Here is a 25,000-nt window from a genome sequence, read left to right as displayed (position 1 = left end):
AGTTGGTGGCTTTCTCTGAACTCTCTGATCTCTGACATCCCTATTCATCAATCCCACATGATACCCTGAGATGTGAGCTTATCTGCCGCCTTCAGTCTGAGTCAACAGATTTGTACAATCAGAGTCGCAGACTCTTTTGTTCTTACAGCTAAGCAGACATGATGCAGAGGTGCTGTCCTTGCGGCTCTGCAACTCCTGCAGATATTTAATGGGCATATAGGAGAATTGTGCCATCGTCCTAGGAGCAAGCCATGAAGAGCTGATGAGAGCATGCACGGTTCACTATCACAAGCAGTCACACTTATCCATCCATCAATTGTTGTGTCCATCCCTCTTCCCCTCACTGCAACAACAAAAACAATATACCAAGTTTTCCGGGAATAACGATGCATCATGATTTGAAGCCTGTATTGAATCATATTTTTGAAAAAAGTTGTATCATGATACCATGAAAAGTCAACTGATGCACAGAAGGAATCACAACCTCTTTCTGAAGACTCATCAATGATTTATAAAGTATAGAAATAAAAAGCAGATAACATCAACGCTTACAATTTATACCTTTAGAATCATTTCTTTGTTTAAAGTTAACTCATTCACCACAGATTACTTTCTCCATAAATAGCAGGCACGGTGATGCAATTATGTATTATGATATGTATCGAATTGTGGTGCCAGAGTGTCATTACACCCCGTCAACTACATTTGTCTCATTTCTAGTTAAATGGTTGAATGGCACTTCATGTAAGACAATCACTTAACATACTTGATTGGCAGATTATTTTTTAGTTATTACAAGTTGCAAACAGTTTATTTTTATGTATTCATAATAATAATAATAATAATAACAATAATAATAATAATAATAATAATAATAATAATAATAACAATAAAAAATTAGGATTTGAACACTGACAATCTACATCATCAAATAAGGGTGCAGATGCCTCGGATCCACCAGAAGGTTAAGGGTTTGTAGTTGTGGGTTTCACTATGCTCAAGGACACTGGAGATTTAGCCTGTGCCTCCACTCTCCTGTTTGGGGTCATCTATGTCTTGAACTTGAGATGCCCATCTGACCTGAAGTATACATTAAATTTTTTAGAAGGTTCTGATGATAATTGGTACTAACTGCATTTCAAACAAGTGCAAGAGTCTTTCATTGATCAGGTTTCACCTGTTAAACAATAATTATGCTGCTTAACCGAATATTGTTTTCAAAGGATGCATGACTCTAGACAGGATAACTCAAAACCAGCTGGACAGATTTCCTTTAACTTGGAATGTTGGTTGGAAAGATATCAAGAGGTGATTACACTTGGTAAATGGACTGCATTTATATACCACTTTTCGTCTATATCAGAAGCTCAAAGTGCTTTGCAGTAATGCCTCACATTCATCCATTCACACACACACTGATATTAGGGTGCTGCCATGCAAGGCACTCACTACACATCAGAAGCAACTTGGGGATTTAGGACTTTGCCCAAGGGGCCTCAGTGATTTCACAGACAGAGGGGGATTTAAACCAAGGATCCTCTGGGCTCAAGCCCATACAGCTGTATGGGCTTCCTTACATTTGCAAGGCATTGTTAGCAGCTGAACCCCCCCCCCCCCAGGACAGAGCCCCCCACCACTGGTCACTTTATCTTCTATTGGACACTTTACTATATTATGGACACTTTATTCTATTCCACTACAATACCTGTTAACTTGAATCCATTGACTCAATTGCACTAAATTGCACGAAACCATATACTGCTGAATGTTGCACACTGATGCACTATCATGTACATATCATGTAGGCCATTACACAAGCATATTTTATATTTCCCTTCTTACAGTGTATATTTCTTTTTATTACATTATTACATTGTTATTACATTGCTTGTTATATGCTATTGTTCTTACCAGCATCCTTATTTTATGTTATTTCACCCCCCACTTATATTTAGATATTTTACACTTAGTTATCTGTATATATATTTGGGCATCCAGTGTGGGCAGCAAAGTAATAATTTCAGTGCACAGGGAAACGTGTTTCTTTACTGTGCATATGACAATAAAAGCTTTGAATCTTGATTCTAGCAGGTTAGCCAGTATTAGCCACACTGATTGATAAACACTTTATGTGGTATTTCACGCATAAAAACGTTTTAGCAACATGTCCACAGACAGCAGTAGGACAGTAATGTGTGCATGATTAATTAAACTGGACACAAAAAGACAGAACTGCAAAAGAACAATAAAACTGCAGCTGTGGCTGCTGTTGATTGTGAAATTGGAGTACTTGCGGCTCCTATGAGCTGATTGATGAGTTGGGATTCCGACTTCTGGGAAACTGGGAAAATCTGACCTCCAAGTGCAAAAGGAATTCGCCAATAATCTGTGAATATGAGTGAATCTAATACATTCAATTCACTCATGTATAATTGAAATGATTTATTTTGAGTCAATTTAAAAAAAAAAAAGCATCTTGGGACTTAGCACAATTGTGTGACCCCCCCAAAAATCATACTTTTCAAGTGATTTTATCTGAAATTATGTGTACATTAGATATTTTCATTAAAAACTACGCAAATATCCATGTAACGTGTTTTCATCATCAGTGAGGTTGTCATGATTTTTCACAACACAGGTGAGGGAGGGCGTATGTTTTTCAAAACTTGCAGCTACGATGTGTCAAACACAGCGAGTGCTCCGTTCCATTTGGTTCATACGCACATGTCAGACTCACTTCATAAAGCTTTAAATCTTGAGCTCATCTGAGTGTCAAGCAGCGAGTTCAGCTGAAGAGCTGAAACACGGATGAGGTTTGTTTCATGTGCAGCTACACCAGCACTGACAGACCAACGACTCTAATTGTCTTCGCGCTAAATCTCTGAGTCTTTCTGTAGGATACAAGCAGGAGGAAAATCAGTTTCAAAGAGGGCCAGTGTTTCTCTGAGTTAGTATCATGATATGAACCTTATTAGAGCTGAAGAGGGCTGGAAACATTCATTCATTTTTGCTCTGATTCTAAGGATGTCTCTTCTGCATATTATGCAGAATTACACGTACAAAAGTACTGCATAGTGTGGACAGTGTAAATAAGCAAAGATGATGTAATTGTAAATTACACCACCAGATGGCACAGTTGCTTTGAGTGCCTCTATGAGTGCAAAGGATACTGAGGAACAGGGTAGGAGACAACACTGGAAAAGGACCATCTTGCTTGTACGACAGCATCAGTGCACATATCATCAATAGCATGTGTTTACTCTTGGCATAGAGTTTAAAGTCCTGGCTGACAACAAGTTGCTCATTAGTGAGCCCCGAGACATTCCAAACAAAGACTGTCACCCCTGATCAAGGCTGAAGACATACACCATGTTAGCTGAGTCCAAGAAGATAATGTCCTCTTTTTTCAGAGAACCATCCGAGTGTACTCACAACTGCAAGGAAACAAAGGCCCAAGAACAGACTCACCCAGAGATTTATGGAATGATACTGGGAAGACATTTGGGAGAAGGAAGCATCCCATAACACCAATGTGGCTGATGGATGAAAGCATCCTCCCAGAACAAGAACCACTAACTCCCAAGGCAGATATCCAAAAAATACACCTCGAGTAAGTGCTGGGCAGCACAAGTTTAACAAAGTGAAGTCCAGATTGAAAAGGTGTTCCTACTGGCTTGGCCAGTGAAGAATTCCCATTTGGCTGACCTGGTAGAGCCTTGGTCTCAAGTACGAGTGATCTGGTGTTCAAACCCTGCCATGGCCACAAACCTATGTTGTCTTGTTACACAAGGATCTGACATGATCCACACACCCTGCCTGAAAAAGCCAACAGCACTCCATTAGTACCTGGAAGCACAAATGAACCAGCTGCTAACAACCAGGTGCCACTCTGGCTGACTAGCAGTGAGCAGGACAATATTGATCATGAAGGATTCTAACATAGGTGCAACACGAGCGGTAAGCTTTGATGACCTCAGACGATGCCCAACCAGAAGAAGAAAAAGTTGTAGTGCCTTGACTGGACCCTTGAGTTTGCCTCCAAAAGCAAACAGGTTCCTGTTTAAGTCCATCTTAAAATGTCCAACTTTAGAGGAGAAGTATTTACCACCCGGATTTTTTTTTTGCATAACTTCTTAGTTTAAGACATTTTAAGTAATAAAGTTCTGCATGGTTAGAAGCGTGGTCACTTTGAAGGACAGCAGCTGAGCCCAGCATCAGAGTCCGCTAGTAGCTGCTGCTAGCTGCTGCGAAAGGCCTGTTTTTCAGCATTTCATTACAAAACAGCTGTAATAATATCATTTGTTGTGTGCTGAAATGTCCTCATAGATCATATGAGACATCTTACTACAATATTCACAGTGAGTGAAATATGTTGAATGCTAATGGTGTTCGCACTTTTAACAGCTGTCAGTAGCGTCGTCAATTTCATGCACATCTCCAGGTTGGTCATCCAGGCATTTAACCTCTAGGGGAGGGTTTTGTTGGTGAAAACGTCACCAACTCAATACAAATGCATGTAATTTGGTCACTTTTCAAAGGGGTCAGACTTGTCAATGAAGTCAATTTAATGTACAAAGGGTCATTTCAGGTCAGGCTTGGTGTATAATTCTCAACCGTTCCAGGCAGTGATAGCAGTTAGCTGGCTGACAGAAGCAAGTTAGAGACAAAAGCAAACCGGCTGATTTTCAATGGAACAGCATACAGCCTGAGAGAGTTTTCACCGAGTGGCCAGTCATGAAGTACAAATTCTCACCTTCGAATTGGCCATTTTGCTGAATTGACATGGCACCGAGCCGCTGCTCCTCCACGATACAGTTGTAATCGAGCCGCTGCTCCTCCACGATAGAGTTGTAATCGAGCCGCTGCTCCTCCACGTCGAAAGGAACCAGCTGAGGTGGCTTGGGCATCTTTCCCGGATGCCCCCTGGATGCCTCGCTGGAGAGTTGTTCCGGGCATGTCCCATCGGGAGGAGGCCCTGGGGAAGACCCAAGACACGCTGGAGGGACTACGTCTCTCGGCTGGCTTGGGAACGCCTCGGGGTTCCCCTGGATTTGCTGGGGGAGGTGTGTGGTTCGGGAGGTCTGGGCGGCTTTGCTTGAGCTGCTGCCCCCGCGACTCGACCCCGGATAAAGCAGAAGAAAATGGATGGATGGATGGACACGGCACCGACCTCGAAAATTACTGAGAAAATAAGTGGCTCATAACTTTTTATGTCCACACCAAAGCATGCAATTACAACGGCCACATAGCAGTCCCCACAAATATGATTTAATGAGCACCCACACACTGAGGTTTGCTTGTTAGCTTAGCTGGTTCACATTCCAAGATAGGAGCATGTTCTGGGTCCTTTCTTCACACAACAGAGCCACCCACACTCCACCTCTTTATCCATTTATAGGTTCACCATGACATAGTCAAAGTCAGCGCCTGCCACTGCTGCCAACATGGCTACGCCCAGATATGGGCTTCATATAGCCTGTTCTGGGTCTCCATAGAAAACATATGGGTGATGTCACACAGGTTTTGTCCAGTATATACATATAGTTTATGATACAATATAATCAAACTACCATCCAATAACTTGCTTACTCATACCATGGAAGCTCCAGTCAGGTATCATTTGCAACCAAGCTGAGTCTAACCAAATTGCCCTCGAGGGCAATTTGGTTAGACTCAGCTTGGTTGCAAATGATACCTCAGTTTGTTTATGCACTGGAACCAACACCAGAGGATCAAAACAGCAGCCACTGGTTGACAGAGCAATCACTCAGGTCTCTAAGAGCAGACAGACCAGTGTAAGTATGGCCTGGATTGACTACAAGAAAGTCTACGAAAGCCTGTAACAAGACAGACAATGAATGCATCAACCTTTTCAAGAAAAAATCTGTATAAATAGAAATAAAAATTGAATTAAAAATGGGTTGCAAAATACATACATACATAAATGCAAATACATACATAAATACATGTATGCTTTATTTAATAAAGAAATTGTGCATTTGTCCAAATTTCCAGAATGGCTGAATGTGTGAAGGTGACATTTATCATTTTAGCAGAGTAAACAAAGCTTGTACTGTTTACTATGCAATTAGGGGAAACCGGGGCACGGTGAATCAAAAAATTTTAAAATCGATTGCTTGTTATATGCCATTGTTCTTACCAGCATGCTTATTTTATGTTATTTCACCCCCCCTTATATTTAGATATTTTACACTTAGTTATCTGTATATATATTTGGGCATCCAGTGTGGGCAGCAAAGTAATAATTTCAGTGCACAGGGAAACGTGTTTCTTTACTGTGTGCATATGACAATAAAAGCTTTGAATCTTGATTCTAGCAGGTTAGCCAGTATTAGCCACACTGATTGATAAACACTTTATCTGGTATTTCACGCATAAAAACGTTTTAGCAACATGTCCACAGACAGCAGTAGGACAGTAATGTGTGGCACGGTGAATCAAAAATTTAAAATCATATTAAACACCTGTAAATTAGACTTGGGGAGACAGAAATAACACAGCCTTATAACCAATAACTTGCTGTATTAAATCCTCAATAGAATGAACTAAACCTATGCATAATGTGTTTATGCTGCCACAAAAAAACATTTCTGCTCCACTGTACCCCTGTTTCCCCTATATTGTGCATAGATTATTTACGTTGTGTGTGCTCCTGTGATGACAAATTTTCAGTCATTTTCATACCCGCTCAGTTGATTCTTCAGTTATGCTTCTTATCGACCAGTACAACATTCCGCAGAGGCAGTTTGGCATTTAGAATAAATTGTCCAGTGGGGAACAAAATGGAGAAATATTGAATTTAGCACACACACACACACACACACACACACACACACACACACACACACACACACACACACACACACACACACACACACACACACACACACACACACACACACACACACACACACACACACACACACAAAAATCCAATTTAAAACAGTTGCCACATTGTGTTAGAGCTAAATCTGCAGGTGTATTGTAGAAATAACCCAGAGATTGAATGATGCCACAAGGGAAAACAAACTGTTGTGTGTTGGGGGGTTTGGCTGGACATTTTTGTGTTGTTTTCTTTTCTTTGCTCTACAGGTGGTATGCAAACTGGTTTTTTGTCTGTGGAGAAGGTGCTGGCAGAAGAGTCCTTCACCCTCATCAACATTATTGGCTGCACTTGTGGAGGATGTTCATGTGCAGGCCTAATGACTTGCAGCACATGTGGATGATGCTCACGTGCAAACTTAAAGACTTTCAGCTGAAGCAGATAATGAGATGGCATTCTGCATTTAAGCCATGAGTGATTCAAGCAGAATTGCCGGGAACTCGACCTTGTGACGTTCGTTTGTGAGACGCTGAGGACCGCGCCTGGGTTTGACACATCGTGCCTGTGAAGGAGGACGGGTGAGGGACACATGCTGTCAGCACACATCAGAGGTGATTGTCTGAATAAGTGTTAATAGTAATTTGGTATTTGTTACGCAGTATATTTGAACATTGATGAGAATTGTGCAGCTCGCTTCTCACTGCCGTGGCGTACGGACTGATGATCCTCCACCTGTTGTGAGAAGCTGCTCATTTACATAAAGCTTAAATTCAGACCTGAATGTGTTGCTGATAGTGTGTGCCTTTGAAGGATATTTGTTGTAGCTGTTGACTTACCTCACCTTTCCATCCTTCACAGAGTCAGTTTGTCGTATCCATTGGGGGGTGTTTGGCGGTGAGTCTGGGTCCAGAAGCGCCGAGCTTTGATCCTTTTGGGCGCTGGAGAGCGCGCCGTCCTTAACCTCGCCAGACAAACCGCACATTTATGTTGTACACAATTATTGCACAAAAGGGAAATAAATGTTTGTTTTGGAACCGCTTTCTGGTTATTTAGCGCTGGGTTCAGTCAGACGCTGGTCCGCTCCTCAACTCGCGTCTGCACATAACACAAACTACAATAAAACCATCATTCACTTGAAAGAAAAACATATTTAAACATGAAAATGAGTTTATGTGTGTAGTAGTTCCATAACTCAACAGGCTACTGAATTGATTACTGAATGAAGATATACACGGCTGAAAAATGGCTGCAGGTTATTACAGTGGAGCACAAACATTTACATTTGTGCATAAGGGAAAAGAAAAACCCTATGTTACCACAGCCAGGTACTTCTGTATATGGTGCTAAAGTGCACACGGAGGAGTTTGTAGTTTAGTATCTTAAACAAGTATTCTCCAACTCACAAACAGAAGGAGCCACACATCTAACCACCAGCACATCCAATGAGCTTTGTGTTGACTGTAAACCTTCACATAAAGGGTTAAAGTCAACACTAACCACAGACAACCTCATTTTTTGTTTTGGTGGTGATGTTTAGACTGGTGATGTTAGACTCCCCCTCTCCACCTTATCGTGGTGGGGGAGTTTGCGTACCCGGATGATCCTAGGAGCTATGTTTGTCGGGGGCTTTGTGCTCCTGTAGGGTCTCCCAAGGCAAACAGGTCCTAGGTGACGGGTCAGACTAAGGGCAGTTCAGAACCTCCATGACCAGTAAAAAAAATCAAGGACCGAGACGTCGCCCGGTATGGTGGAGCCGGGGTCCCACCCTGGAGCCAGGCCTGGGGTTGGGGCTCGCGCGCGAGTGCCTGTGGTCGGGGCCTTAGCCCATGGGGCTCAGCCCGAAAGAGCAACGTGGGCCCGCCCTCCTGTGGGTTCACCCACCTGCAAAGGGGACCATGGGGGTCGGGTGCAGAGAGGATTGGGTGGCGGTCGAGGGCAGGTGGCCCGGTGGCCCCGGTCCATGCTCACAAGCCCCTGGCTGTTGTGACATGGAATGTCACCTCGCTAGGGGGGAGGAGCCTGAGCTTGTGCGGGATGTTGAGAGATACCGACTAGAGATAGTCAGGCTCACCTCCACGCACAGCTTGGGCTCTGGTGCCCAACTCCCGAGAGGGGCTGGACGGTTCATTTTTTCTGGCGTTGCCCACGGGGAGGAGGCGGAGAGCTGGGGTCGCAGTGCTTATTGCTCCCCATCTCAGTCGCCATGTGTTGAAGTTCACTCCGGGGAACAAGAGGGTCGCGTCCCTACGCCTTCGGGTTGGGGACAGGTCTCTCACCGTTGTCTCGGCCTAGGGGCCGGGCAGCAGTGCAGAGTACCCCGACCTTCCTGGAGTCCCTGGGAGGGGTACTAGATAGCGCTCCGACTGGGGACTCCATTGTTCTCCTGGGGGATTTCAATGCCCACATGGGTGGTGACAGTGAGACCTGGAGGGGGGTAATCGGGAAGCACGGCCTCCCCCGATCTAAACCCGAGTGGTGTTCAGTTGTTGGACGTCTGAGCTAGTCACAGTTTGTCCATCATGAACACCATGTTCGAGCACAAGGGTGTCCATAAGTGTACGTGGCACCAGGTCCCCCTGAGCTGGAGGTCGATGATCGACTTTGTAGTCATATCATCTGACCTTCAGCCACGTGTCTCGGACACTCGAGTCAAGAGAGGGGCAGAGCTGTCGACTGATCACCACCTGGTGGTGAGTTGGATCCGCTGGGAGGGAGGAAGCCGGTCAGACCTGGCAGGCCCAAACGTATTGTGAGGGTCTGCTGGGAACGACTGACGGAACCCTCTGTCAGCGAAGTCTTCAACTCCCACCTCCGGGAGAGCTTCTCCCAGATCCCGGGGGAGGTTGGAGACATGGAGTCTGAGTGGACCATGTTCTCCACCTCCATTGTCGATGCGGCCGCTCGTTAGCTGTGGTTGCAAGGTCTCTGGTGCCATGTCATGGCGGCAATCCCCGAACCCGGTGGTGGACACCGGAAGTAAGGGATGCCATCAAGCTGAAGAAGGAGTCCTACTTATCTTTGTTGGTATGTGGGACCCAGAGGCAGCTGACAGGTACCAGCAGGCCCAAGCGTGCCGCAGCCCGTGTGGTCGCAGAGGCAAAAACTCAGGTCTGGGAGGAGTTCGGGGAGGCTATGGAGGAGGACTATCGGTTTGGCCTCGAAGAGATTCTGGCAAACCATCCGACGCCTCAGGAGGCGGAAGCAGCTCTCCACTAGCACTGTTTACGGTGCGGGTGGGGAGCTGTTGACCCTGACTGGGGATGTTGTCGGGTGGGGAAGGAGTACTTCGAGGATCTCCTCAATCCCATTGTCACATCTTCTGAAGAGGAAGCAGAGACTGGGGACTCAGAGGTGGACTCATCCATTACCCAGGCCGAAGTCTCCGAGGTGGTTAGAAAGCTCCTCGGTGGCAAGGCTCCTGGGGTGGATGAAATCCATCCTGAGTACCTTAAGTCTCTGGATGTTGTGGGACTGTCTTGGCTGACATGCCTCTGCAACATCGCGTGGCGATCAGGGACAGTGCCTCTGGATTGGCAGACCAGGGTGGTGGTCCCTCTGTTTAAGAAGGGGGACCGGAGGGTGTGTTCCAACTATAGGGGGAATCACACTCCTCAGCCTCCCCGGTAAGGTCTATTCCAGAGTACTGGAGATGGAGAATCAACCGATGGTCGAAACTCGGATTCAGGAGGAGCAGTGTGGTTTTCATCCTGGTCGCGGCACACTGGACCAGCTCTACACGCGCCATCGGGTGCTTGAGGGTTACTGGGAGTTCGCCCAACCAGTCCACGTGTGTTTTGTGGATCTGGAGAAGGCGTTCGACTGTGTCCCTCGGGGCACCCTGTGGGGAGTAGTACGGGGTCCGGGGTCCTTTGCTAAGGGCTATCCAGTCACTGTACAACTGCAGCAGGAGCTTGGTTCGCATTGCGGTAGTAAGTCAAACCTGTTTCCAGTGCACGTTGGCCTCCGCCAGGGCTGCCCTTTGTCACCGGTTCTGTTCATTATTTTTATGGACAGAATTCTAGGCGCAGCCAGGGTGTAGAGGGGTCTGGTTTGGGAACCACAGAATCTCGTCTCTGCTGTTTGTGGACGATGTGGTTCTGTTGGCTTCGTCAAATCAGGACCTTCAGTATGCACTGGGGCAGTTTGCAGCCGAGTGTGAAGCGTCTAGGATGAAAATCAGCACCTCCAAATCCGAGGCCATGGTTCTCGACCGGAAAAAGGTGCTTTGCCCTCTTCAGGTCAGTGGAGTGTCCTTGCCTCAAGTGGAGGAGTTTAAGTATCTCGGAGTCTTGTTCATGAGTGAGGGATGGATGGAGCATGAGATCGATAGACGGATTGGTGCAGCATCTGCAGTGATGCGGTCGCTGTATCGGACCGTCGTGGTGAAGAGAGAGCTGAGTAGGGGGGCAAAGCTTTCGATTTACCGATCGATCTACGTTCCGATCCTCACCTATGGTCATGAGATTTGGCTCATGACCGAAAAGAACAAGATTGCAAGTACAAGCGGCAGAGATGAGTTTCCCTCCGCAGGGTGGCTGGGCGCTCCCTTAGAGATAGGGTGAGGAGCTCGGTCACTCGGGAGGGGCTCGGAGTCGAGCCGCTGCTCCTCCACATCGAAAGGAGTCAGTTGAGGTGGCTCGGACATCTTTTCCGGGATGCCCCCTGGACGCCTCGCTGGAGATGTGTTCCGGGCACGTCCCATTGGGAGGAGGCCCCGGGGAAGACCCAGGACACGCTGGAGGGACTACATCTCTTGGCTGGCTTGGAAACGCCTTGGGGTTCCCCCGGAGGAGCTGGGGGAGGTGGTGTATGGATTTGGAGGTCTGGGCGGCTTTGCTGAGCTGCTGCCCCCGCGACCCGACTCCGGATAAAGCAGAAGAAAATGGATGGATGGATGGATGGATGCATGTTTTAGACAACCACAAGGCCATCATTTCCTTGTTTCTGAAGTCAAACAAAAACTCTCCTCAGCTTCTTACCTTGAAATTTAATCAATCCTCCAAATCAGACAATCTTTTCAATACCAATAGATTTTGGCCAAGTGTCTGACCAGAACGACTAATGTATGGTCAAAAAAAAAAAAAAAAGCACGACTGGACCAAAAGCAAAACATTTCAGAGAAAACTAGGAACTGGCAATGCTGGGGGAAAGCTTCAAGAAAACTGAATGAATTTATGTATAATTTGTAAATAAATACTATTCTCGTGTTGCACTGAAATAGATCTGACTCGACCCTAGTTGGAACATATGTGCTCTGATAGAGAGAGTGGCAACACGACGAGTCAAAAAAAAAAGAAAAAGGTCACATGACTCATGGTGCCATCTTGGGTTCAAATAGCGTTCACTGTTAATCTATCTGCATGTAAATCCAGCTATTTTTTAAAATTTATTTGCTGAAAATGATGGGTTGCTCTGCATTAAGATGCACAAATTAGACACTACAAGGGCTTCAAGATGTACAGATTCCCTTCAGATCTGAACAGAAAGAAACATTTGGGAAAATAGAGTCAGCCGGGAGGAAGCGACTTCATCGTCAAGCTTTGAGAGGTAAATTTATTGCTCAGTCTCATGTACAGTAAAACTCATCTAAATCATTGTTGTACTAAACCAGATATTCCACTGTCACCGAACAAAAAAAGTCCCAAGTTTTTGTATTGTTTTCCATGTAATAAACATCGTATATAACGGCTTTTTGTACAATGGATTTTCGCTCACATTCGGATAAAATGTCCCCTCTGATCACAATGTATTTCCCACCCCTCACATGTGGGACCAGAGTCATTTCCATGATTAAAACCCAGCCCATTTTTTTCACAACTGTGCTCAGACTCGGAGCCACAGTCTGGACGTGCATCTGTTAAATCAAACAGTGAAAATCCCCAATGACTATGGCCTGAATCGAGCTGAAAGGGGGAAGATCACGAAATACCAAGACCTTAAAATGACCTACGAACAACATGGTCATGAAAGACATCGATATCATGCCAGTTGTGGTGGGGGTCAACAGGCCTGATGAAGAAGAACCTGAAGAAATACCTTGAGGCAATCCCAACACTAGTTCGGGCACAGTCGTGCTGCATTCGAGTGCCACTTGCGTCATTATGGGCGCATCCGTGTTACATTTCGGTGCCACTTGGATGATTCTGGTGGCATTCGTGTGCATTTGTGTGCCACTTGGGTAAAATGTGGGTGCATTCGTGTTGCATTCGGGTGTGACTTGGATGATTGTGGTGGCATTTGTGTTGCATTCGGTGCCCACTTGGGACTTTTAGTGGCAGTCTACGTACATTCATGCTTGCCTATTTTCCTGGCAGGATGGGGTCTGCAGCAACCAAATTCATCATGCTATAACAAGTAATTAAATGATTTTTGAAGAGCCTTTTGAAGCCAACCAAGTTACCGAGCGACTTTATGTTATCCGGGCACATATTCCAAATATTAACACCTTTAACAGAACACAATGACTTTTTACTGTAGTTTGAATCTTCAGTTTTTGAAATAATAATGTTCATCACAAATTACGACTGGAGTCCCTCATTTTGAGCAGGTCCTGGACATGTTGTGGTAAAAGGTTATTTTTTACTTTAAACATAATTTGTATTAAGCTATAGTCAATCAGGTCCCAAAATTTTAAATGTATAAACAGACAAACAATGGATTTGTAGGATCACGATATGGTTTATTACTAATAATTACTTAATTACTACTTAGGCACTTAATTACTAATAATTCTTATGGCTTTTGTTTGTAGTAAGAATATTGAATTTGTATTTGTTTTGCAGGTGGTTCCCCAAATTTCAATGCAATAGGTCATGTACGGAACTAATAATGAATGATATAATGTAACTAATGACCGTTGGGGGAGGAAGTATTGTGCTTTATACAAAATGGCAATGGCTGTTGACATTTTTGATTTCACACAATTTATATATGTATTTTCCAACTCAATTTCTCATCAATAAAAACCCCAAGAAATTTAGTTTCATTTACAAGTTCAATTTCAATATCATGCACTAGTGAACTGCTAGATAAATTCCTGGATTTATTTCCAAATATGATACACTTTGTTTTATCAAAATTAAGCAATAATTTATTTGAATCAAACCATTCTTTGAACTTCTATAGTTCCCTCTCCATCAAGTCCAGAACTTCTTCCATATGATCCCCACTACAAAACACAGTCGTGTCATCAGCAAACAAAATGCAACTCGCAAATTTTGAAACCAAACATATGTCATTAATATACAAAAGAACAACAAAGGCCCAAGGACTGAGCCCTGGGGCACCTCACAAGGGCACTTCAAAAATTCAGAATTTACCCCACCAACATGAACATACTGATACCTATTGTGCATCACTATGGCTTCTTCTTTCGTTGTTTCACACATTCCCAGTAACACCTTCCAGTGGGAATAGGCGGGAGAATGTGCTGCTGTTGTTGTGAGATACTGTGCAGAAGATGTGTTTTGGTGGTTTGTTGCTGATAGTAGCCTTCAATTTGTTTATGTGTGTGAGACAAATAGGGGGGAAAATGGGGTAACATGTTTGAATCGATTTCTGTCTGCCTGGTAAAGCAGACAAATGTCAAAACAGCACTTTGCCCCACTTTAATGAGGCAATAAGGCTGTATACACATACACACATGCACACGCACACAGTCAGTATCCTCAGAGCTCGGTCTGAGAGGATTAAACTGATGTGACTTCTCCGTTGTGCATTTAAAGTGCACAGTAACCAGAGAGGTCAGTGAAAACACGTGTTCTCAATGCTCCTCAAATGGTACATTCCACACAATACAGTCAATGTGAGTGTAAATCAGATGGAAAATGCATTGTGAAGTGAATGCTGAAGTTACAGCAGGGCAGAAAATCAGGTCAGGTCTGGGAGAAACCACACTGGTATTGCATTCCAACACATCCACCACACAGTGGAACCGCCCTGGGTCCTGAATAATAAACCTGCAAACAAACAAACCAACCAACCAACAAAGAATGTGTCTGGCCAGTGGGACTGCACTTATTAAATGAGACAGCAATTACTGACAGCATTCTCTAAACTGTCTGAGAATGAACACATTAGGTCATTAGAGTCAGACAGTGGTTGGCTGGAAATAGGGCGCCTCCCACCAGGTGACCTGTGCAGTTGTGTTGTGATCTAACATGGTCGAGTGGAGGTTGAGGGTCTTGCATCCTCAAACCTCCACAGGGCCAGCTGGTTGCTGCAGTAACTTGCTGTCAGTTGCCAACAGCCACATGATTCACAGCAATAACCAGGCGGCCACCATTTATTTTTCATAGCAAGGACACTGCCATCCTATTTTTAGTCAGGCATAACTGAGGCCTAAAAGGAAGCGGGCAACTCAACAGTAACTGTAACTGGGTGAATTGATGAAGGGACTTAACTGACTAACTTAACATTTCTCTGATCTGACCTGACCTCAGTGATCTTGGAGTGTGAATGTGCTGATTCTGAATACAAGGTCAAATCAATCCGTTTTGCAATCAGGATCCAAGATCAAAGGTATGAGCTGGCCCTCAGTCCTGATTTTATTGATTCTGATTTCAGAATCAAAGCAAAATGCACAGACAGACAAATGGCAATGAAAATATAAACGACCTTCAGAGGGATGAAGATAAGTGGTTATCAAGATCAAAGATCAACCATTAAGATCCATGAATTGTAGAGAAGTCATCAAAAGAATAACCATGTCACAATGAAAAACAAATATGGACCAAGGATGTAAACAGAGTGGTGGACCTAAACAATTTCAACAACAAAATCATGTTTGCAGAATATACTATATAGTAAATTCTATGAAAGAACATCTGCGAGGAAAGATGACCACATGATGTTTGATGTATCAAAGGGCCTTTAATCAGTAGAATACGTACTACCATCCAGTGGAAATAGGATGGTAGTACTCATCAGACCACAGCACTTTTTCACACTTTTCCACATATCAGAGCCTTTAACTGCAAATGCCCTTCCAGAATGAAGGTGTGACCTTTTGTCTGCAGGGTTTGTAATCACTGAACAGCAGTTAGGCACTTAAATATGGAATAAGCGATCAGTAGCACTCACTCCAACACGAGTAGGCGGCTGTCACACACATGAGCATACAGTGCATCCAGAAAGTATCACTTTTTCCACATCTTGTTATGTTACAGCCTTTTCCAAAATGGAGTAAATTAATATTTTTTCCCGTTAAACTTCTACTCACAACACCCCATAATGACAACATGAGGTGCTTTTTTTATTTTTGGAAATTTATTAAAATTAAAAAACTAAGAAATCACGTGTACAGTACATAAAGCCATCTTGACACTTAGACAAATTTGAACCACTGGCATGCAATCTTGCGTGTCTGTGTTGGAAACCATTCGGAAGATTCAGACGGCTTTCAGTGGCCTTTCAGTCGAGTGAGTATCCAAGAAATTGTGTAACAGCTGGGCATGTCACAACTTGTCCTGTGAGACTTCCAACATGGACATGCTTTTTGTTGTGCGCCATTGTGGCTCCGTCCCGACGTACGAATTCCTCCGCATGTCTTTCATTACAAAATCTCCTGTAACAGTGGAATATGCCGCAAAAGTGCTGATGTCCACGTCTTCTTTATTTCTCTGGTAGTCAGACGATGGTCCCACATCACCAGAGCGTTCACTTTGGAAATGATCTGGTTGTTTCAGCCTGTCGATGGCTGCTCAGAGCGCGGCGCGCCTTCCGCTGCTGTGGGCCATCTTTAATCTGGTTGTAATGCTCCTTAATCTCTGTGACGCCCAGAGTATCCTCACCGAAAGCCGTCTGAATCTTCTGAATGGTTTCCACCTGGCTGTCTCTCACAGTTTCTGGAAAAATTTGATTCAGCGCTGCTCCAATCGCTTAGCCATTTAACTGACAATGAAAATCCGACAAGGGGGGTGGACCAGTGCTCACTCAAAGCCTGCCCACAGGCGAATGACGCAACCGACAAGGTTCAAGCTTGGCTGATGCAAGGGCACATGATTCAAATCCATATAGTTTTTGAAAAAAATAAAGAGGTCTGATACTCTTCTAACAGACCTCGTATATATTTGAGACAAGATCCCAAATGCGATCTCCATCACACAATGAGCACAAGACAACCTGCAGCTGTAGATAGTTTCTCTGTGATTCTGGGAGCAATGAGAGAATGGTTTCATCAGCCAAGCAAATGTGTTATCAGCTACAAAATGATATGACACAGGATTTATTTTATATAGTATGGCATGACAAATTGTGCAGCAGTGTGAGGATCAAATTTGTGCATGAGTCAAGGAGCCTTAAGAATTCACACCCTTTGTTAAATACTTTGTTGATGCACCTTTGGCAGTCATTACACAAGTCTTCTTGAATATGATGCCACAAGCTTGGCCCACCTATCTTTTGGCAGTTTTGCCCATTCCTCTTTGCTGCACCTCTCAAGCTCCATCAGGTTGGATGGGAAGTGTCGGTGCACAGCAATTTTCAGATCTCTCTAGAGATGTTCCATTGGATTCAGGTCTGGGCTCTGACTGGGCCACTCAAGGTCATTCACAGAGTTGTCCTGAAGTCACTCCTTTGATATCTTGGCTGTGTGCTTAGAGTCATTGTCCTGCTGAAAGGTGAACCATCTCCCAAAGTTGAGGTCAAGATCACTCTGGAGCAGCTTTTAATCCAGGTTGTCTCTGTACACTGCTGTATTCATCTTTCTCTCAATCCTGACTAGTCTCCCAGATCCTGCCGCTGAAAAAAATCCCCACAGCATGATGCTGCCACCACCATGCTTCACTGTAGGGATGGTGCCTGGGTTCCTTCAAACATAATACCTGACATTCACACCAAAGAGTTCAATCTTTGACTCATCAGACCAGAGAATTTTGTTTCTCGTGGTCCGAGAGTCCTTCAGGTGCCTGTTGGAAAACTCCAGGTGGGCTGCCATGTGCCTTTTACTAAGGAGTCGCTTCCATCTACCATGCAGTCCTGATTGGTGAATTGCTGCAGAGATGGAATTCTGGAGTTCTGACAGAGTGACCATCGGGTTCTTGGTCACCTCTCAGACTAAGACCCTTCTCCCCCGATCGCTCAGTTTAGACGGGCAGCCAGCTCTAGGAAGAGTCCTGGTACAGATACAGATTCTTTATTATCATTGTAACATGTACAACGAAAGGTAAGGTGCAAGCCTTTCAGTGCAAATATAAACATGAGTAAGGGCCCCTTCACACATAGTACGAATGTGCGGAACTGAGCATGAAGTGCGCATGAAGCAGGAATCGTATGCAATATGTGTAAAATCGTAGCTGCCTCCAATGCCTCGTACACCTGTTGCTATAACTATTTGCACACGCCAGTGGCTGAAAGACAGTGTGCACTGTGAGAGCTCATCGATCCCTCTCACAGCAGGTGTCGACCAAATTCCAGCTGACACACATGAACATCTAACACCGCTCGCTCAGCACTTAGAAAATGTGTGGCCATTTGCACTGTTAACATGACAACAGTTAGCAGACGATCCTGTCAAGCTGGATGTGAAATTTGTCTAATAAGTGCCCCACGAGTGTGGCTTTGCAAACGGACACAATGACACTTGGTGTGATCCCTGAACTGACAAGGTGTGTCCACCCACAGGATGGGCTGTGGAGATCTGTTTCTGACATCACAGCTGGGGAACAAAAAAGTGCTGATGTCCACGTCTTTTCACAATTCCTGTGCTAGTCAGACGACGTCCCGGATAAACACAGCGTCCAGTTTGGAAATGAATGGCACATTCCACTGTTACAGGAGTTTTTGTCATGGAAAGGGAGTGGAGGCTTCGCGCGTCGCGGCGGTGCCGCATGGCGCAAAGCAATGTCGTGATGAAGCCTCACGGGACATGTTCTGGCATGTCCAGACACATCCACAATTTCTCGGATAATCACTCAATGGAAAAACCACCGACAGCTGTCTGAACAACATCTCAAACCCGTCCTGTGACACCAAAACGGAGGTGGTTTTGTCTCGCTCCAGTAGCGAATCCATTGTGATGCGCGAAGCCTCCGCTTGGCTTTCCATGACAAAATCTCTTGTTAAAAGTGAAATCTGTCGGAAAATGGTTGATGTCCAGCTCATGTGATAACCAGAGAAATGGCACACGATGGTCACGGATCCAGACAGCCATCCGTTTAGAAATGAAATGGTCGTTCAGCCTGTCGATGGCGGCTTCGGAGCGCAGCGCGCCCCACAGTCACTGGGGGCCGTCCTTAAAGCGACAGTAACACTCCTTATTCTCTACCAAGCCCGAAACATTTTCACCAAAAGCCAGATAAATTTTTCTAATTGTTTCCAGCTGCCAGTCTCTAACAGTTTCTGAAAAACTTCTAATGGAAAAAAAGCCCAAATCATTCCGCCATTTCCTGGCAATGAAACAACAACGAGGGGGCTGGACCACTCCTCACTCAAAGCCTGCTCACAGGTGAATGACGCAACCGACAGGCGTGGAAAAACTCACGCATGCGCATGAGGGTTCAAGATTGTCTGACGCAATCACACGTGATTCAAATCCATATGGTTTTTGAAAAAAATAATAAGGTCGGATACTTTTCTAATAGACCTCATATTTGTATTTATTTACAGTGTCTTTTTCCTTTGTTGAAATGCAGATATGAATGAATGAATCTACCAGACTTAAAACGTACACATTAGTTTTCATGCTATTTTATTTGCTAAAAATAAATGTCCAAGGTTCAATATGTTCATCAAGAAATTATCTAATCTGAAACAACAACAGATAAGTTTTGATTTTAATTTACAGTTGGCCAAAGATTTCTAACAAATCTTTTTTTACTTCAAACAATTTTAATTGTAAATTTCCTAATGTAAGAAAAAATTTTTTTTAATTCAAAATGTATAGTAATCAGAAATGAATCTTGAGGTATAAAAAACATTTGTAAGGATTCGCTTCAGAAAACTGCTGTGTATAAATTAGCAGTTCTGATGTCCTTCTTGAACACATTTCTGCACTTTCTCATCTACCATGATGCCTGATGCCTCGTTTCTATTGGAAGCCTGAAGCTATGTCACAGCGCACAGCGGTGAAAGTTGGATTGGATTGAACTTTGACCGCGGCGGCCTGACAACAAGCGGCGGTGCGTGCTCCCAGCAGAGTGTTGTGTACGCTCGGTTTATGCCGCGTCATTAGCGTGACACTTCTCATTGAAAAGAATGGGTTTTAGAGCAATGCCCGATGCGTTTAACATCCTGAACACATTTGGTGTGAAAGGCCTTTTAAGATAGTTATATTTTCATATTTCATGATTTTATTTGCACTGAACAGCAGAATTCAGTAAAAGACCCCAGGCAGAACCATCTTTTTGTTATTTGTACTTCTGTTGTGTTTTGACTATTTGTAGCGTGTTCGTGTTTTTGCTTACCTTGTGTAAGTTTGCAGAAGACATGTTATGAAGTTAAACGAGAGAGAGATTCTCTCATCCTCCCCTAGCAATTTCAGATTTGTCATTTATAATGTTATTGTACACCTTACATTCCTTGCACAACACTGCAGTATGCTTTTTGATGTTTATTGTTGAAATTACTTTGAATGATGGCAGTTATTATGTGCTATCAGACAAATCCTATTGCTCCCATATGAAAATGTACTAGCAATATATTTCATTCTGTGTCTGAACATCTTGGAAAGTGAGAGGATGCTGAAGCAGGGCAGGATAAGTGTGCTGGTACAGAATTTTTTAAATAAGGAGCTGTCCTAAATACAGAGGCATAAAATTGATCAGCCTCAGCATGAAGTTATGGGAAAGAATGATTGAAGGTAGGCTGGGGAAAAAAAGGTGAAGATGTGTGAACAATTATGTGGTTTCATTTAAAAAAAATAGTACTACAGATGCAATGTTTGGACAACGTGTGTTTGTGGATTGTGAGAAAACTTATGGTAGACTGCAAAGAAAGGAGATGTGGTACTATATGAGGAATGGGAGTGGCAGAGAAGCATGTGGGTGGTTCAGGATAAGTGTGAAGACAGTGTGACAGCAGATCTGCAGCAGGAATGATAAAGTTTCAAGTTGGAGGTGGGATTACATCTGAGACAGACTCTGAGCCCATTCTTGTTTGAAATAATGTTTGTTTTTTTCTGTAGTGAGAGTTGGGAGTGGGTTGAGATGAGCCAGGAGAGGATGAGATACGCTCCGGAGAGAAGAGGAATGAAAGTCAGGAGGATCAAGATGGAGTGCATATGTCTGAATGAGAGAGGATCGCAGAATGCACAGTTGAAAAGAACAAAGGTGGTAAAGAAGGATGAGTGTAAATACTTGGGGTCCATTGAAAGTATGAACACTGTGATAGAGAGGTGAAGATGAGTGCAGGAAGAGTCGAGTAGGTTGATAAAAGAGGAAGGAGTGATTTGTGATAGAAAGGTGTTAACCCCAAAAACGTGAATCAGCTGTAAATTGTGAATTATCCACAAACCATGAATTACAAAGTGTGACTGCTGAAAAAATCATGAAATGTGAACGCAGGTCTCGCAAAACGTAAGCTGCAAAACCTGAATTTCTTCACAATTTGGTGTATTTGCTTGGCTAAGGAGCCAATGGTGTGAAGCTGCCATCTGTGGGAGCTTCTGTGGTATTATGACTGTGCACCTCTCACTTTCATTGCATCACGGGGCGCCCCTCAACTCATGCATGCATTAACACTTACATGAATTTGATCCCAGCACTGGCACGCAATCTGGCATGCCAATTAGTCTATGAGCCAGTCATCAATTTTGGCCTAATCAGTACCATGTAAGGTGATGCAACACTTAGGACACTTAGCTGCCTCATTGTATCATGGCCCACACAAGATGTGTGATAACCATCCCAGGGTGGTACAATGGGGCAAAAAAGTATTTTGTCAGTCCCTGATTGTACAAGGTCTCCTACTTAGAAAGATGGAGAGGTTTGTAATTTTCAACATAGGTACACTTCAACTTTGAGAGAACAAATGAGAAAAAAAAAAAATCCAGGAAATCACATTGTATGATTTTTAAAGAATTTATTTGTAAATTATGGTGGAAAATAAGTATTTGGTCAATACCAAAAGTTCAAGTCAATACTTTGTAACATAATCTTTGTTGGCAATGACAGAGGTCAAATGTTTCCTGTAAGTCTTCACAAGGTTTGCACACACTGTAGCTGATATTTTGGCCCATTCCTCCATGCAAATCTCCTGTAGAGCAGTCATGTCTTGGGGCTGTTACTGGGCAACACGGACTTTCAACTCCCTCAACAAATTTTCTATGGGGTTGAGGTCTAGAGACTGGCTCGGCCACTCCGGACCTTGAAATGCTTTTTACGGACCCACTCCTTCGTTGCCTGAGTGGTGTGTTTGGGATCACTGTCATGCTGGAAGACCCAGCCATGCTGTATCTTCAATGCTCTCACTGATGGAAGGAGGGTTTGGCTTTAAAATCTCACAATACATGGCCATGTTCATTCTTCCCTGAACACGGATCAGTCATCCTGTCCCCTTTGCAGAAAAATCAAAAAAAAAAAAACAGCCCCAAAGCATGTTTCCACCCCCATGCTTCACAGTATGTATGTTTTTGGAATGCAACTCAGAATTCTTCTTCCTCCAAACACAACGAGTTGAGTTTTTACCAAAATGTTCTATTTTGGTTTCATCTGACCACATGATATTCTCCCAATCCTCTACTGGATCATCCATATGCTCTCTGGCAAACTTCAGATGGCCTAGACATGGACTTGCTTAGGCAGAGGGACATGCAAGGCACTGCAGGATTTGAGTCCCTCTCTGCGTAGTGTGTAGCCTTTGTTACTTTGGTCCCAGCTCTCTGCAGGTCATTCATCAGGTCCCTCCGTAGTTCTGGGATTTTTGTTCACCGTTCTCATGATCATTTTGACCCCACGGGATGAGATCTTGCGTGGAGCCCCAGATCAAGGGAGATTATCATGGTCTTGTATGTCTTCCATTTTCTTACAATTGCTCCCACAGTTGATTTATTCACACCAGCCTGCTTGACTATTGTAGACTCACTCTTCCCAGCCTGGGGCAGGTCTACAATTTTCTTCCTGGTGTCCTTCGACAGCTCTTTGGTCTTGGTCAGGGTTGAGTTTGGAGTCTGACTGTTTGAGGCTGTGGACAGGTGTCTTTTATACAGATAATGATTCCAACAGATGTCATTAATACAAACAACAGGTGGACAGAAGAGCTTCTTAAAAGAAGCTACAGGTCAGTGAGAACCAGAAATCTTGTTTGTTTGTGGGTGACCAAATACTTATTTTCCACCATAATTTACAAATAAATTCTTTAAAAATCCTACAATGTGATTTCCTGGATTTTTTTTTCTCATTTTGTCTCTCATAGTTGAAGTGTACCTATGATGAAAATTACAGACCTCTCTCATTGTTTCTGTGAAGGCTCTCAGTTGTCCAGGTGGTTTGCATAGTAGAGAAACTTGAATCTTCGACTGGTCTGGGTTACTTGATGCGAGGACGTTTCGCTTCTAATCGCAGAAGTTTCCTCAGGTAAATTTCTTGCTCTGGTAGTCTGACTTCTGTCTTGACTCTTGTAGACTCTCTACAAGAGACTCTTGACTCTTGTAGACTCCCTCGCGTCAAGCAACCCAGTCCAGTCGAAGATTCAAGCTTCTCTACTAAAGAACTCTCTCATCTTTCTATACTCAACAAAAATATAAACGCAACACTTTTGGTTTTGCTCCCATTTTGTATGAGATTAACTCAACGTCTAAAACTTTTTCCACATACACAATATCACCATTTCCCTCAAATACTGTGCACAAACCAGTCTAAATCTGTGATAGTGAGCACTTCTCCTTTGCTGAGATAATCCATCCCACCTCACAGGTGTGCCATATCAAGATGCTGATTAGACACCATGATTAGTGCACAGGTGTGCCTTAGACTGCCCACAATAAAAGGCCACTCTGAAAGGTGCAGTTTTTTTTATTGGGGGGGATACCAGTCAGTATCTGGTGTGACCACCATTTGCCTCATGCAGTGCAACACATCTCCTTCGCATCATCCGTAAAGAGAACACCTCTCCAACGTGCCAAACGGCAGCGAATGTGAGCATTTGCCCACTCAAATCGGTTACGACGATGAACTGGAGTCAGGTCGAGACCCCGATGAGGACGACGAGCATGCAGATGAGCTTCCCTGAGACAGTTTCTAACAGTTTGTGCAGAAATTCTTTGGTTATGCAAACCGATTGTTCCAGCAGCTGTCCGAGTGGCTGGTCTCAGACGATCTTGGAGGTGAACATGCTGGATGTGGAGGTCCTGGGCTGGTGTGGTTACACGTGGTCTGCGGTTGTGAGGCTGGTTGGATGTACTGCCAAATTCTCTGAAACGCCTTTGGAGACAGCTTATGGTAGAGAAATGAACATTCAATACACGAGCAACAGCTCTGGTTGACATTCCTGCTGTCAGCATGCCAATTGCACGCTCCCTCAAATCTTGCGACATCTGTGGCATTGTGCTGTGTGATACAACTGCACCTTTCAGAGTGGCCTTTTATTGTGGGCAGTCTAAGGCACACCTGTGCACTAATCATGGTGTCTAATCAGCATCTTGATATGGCACACCTGTGAGGTGGGATGGATTATCTCAGCAAAGGAGAAGTGCTCACTATCACAGATTTAGACTGGTTTGTGAACAATATTTGAGGGAAATGGTGATATTGTGTATGTGGAAAAAGTTTTAGATCTTTGAGTTCATCTCATACAAAATGGGAGCAAAACCAAAAGTGTTGCGTTTATATTTTTGTTGAGTGGAGAACTTGCACAATCAGGGACTGACTAAATACTTTTTTTTTACCACACTGTAGCTGTAGCCAGGTAGAGGTCAATGAAGAATTACGCAGAAGTCAGAATATAAAAATACTCTTATCATATTAAAAACTATACCACATTATTTGTCTGATCATAACAATTGCAAAAAGGTATATTTTGGACAATCTATGACTGAATGTTATGGAATTATGGAGTAAAAACAGCAAGAATGGTGACAAAGGTCAGTTTCAGTTTGTACAGAGGTCAAAGGTTATTGGTCCAATTTCAGTAAAAACATGGTGCAAATTATTGCTTAAAATAAAAGGATGAATAAATGAAATAGTTGTGACTGTTTTGAATGTTTGGTCTCCACAGTAAAGG

This window comes from Thalassophryne amazonica, chromosome 6 (genome assembly GCF_902500255.1).
Source record: "Thalassophryne amazonica chromosome 6, fThaAma1.1, whole genome shotgun sequence".
Lineage (NCBI taxonomy): Eukaryota > Metazoa > Chordata > Actinopteri > Batrachoidiformes > Batrachoididae > Thalassophryne > Thalassophryne amazonica.
Note: the sequence above shows the minus strand (reverse complement) of the source record.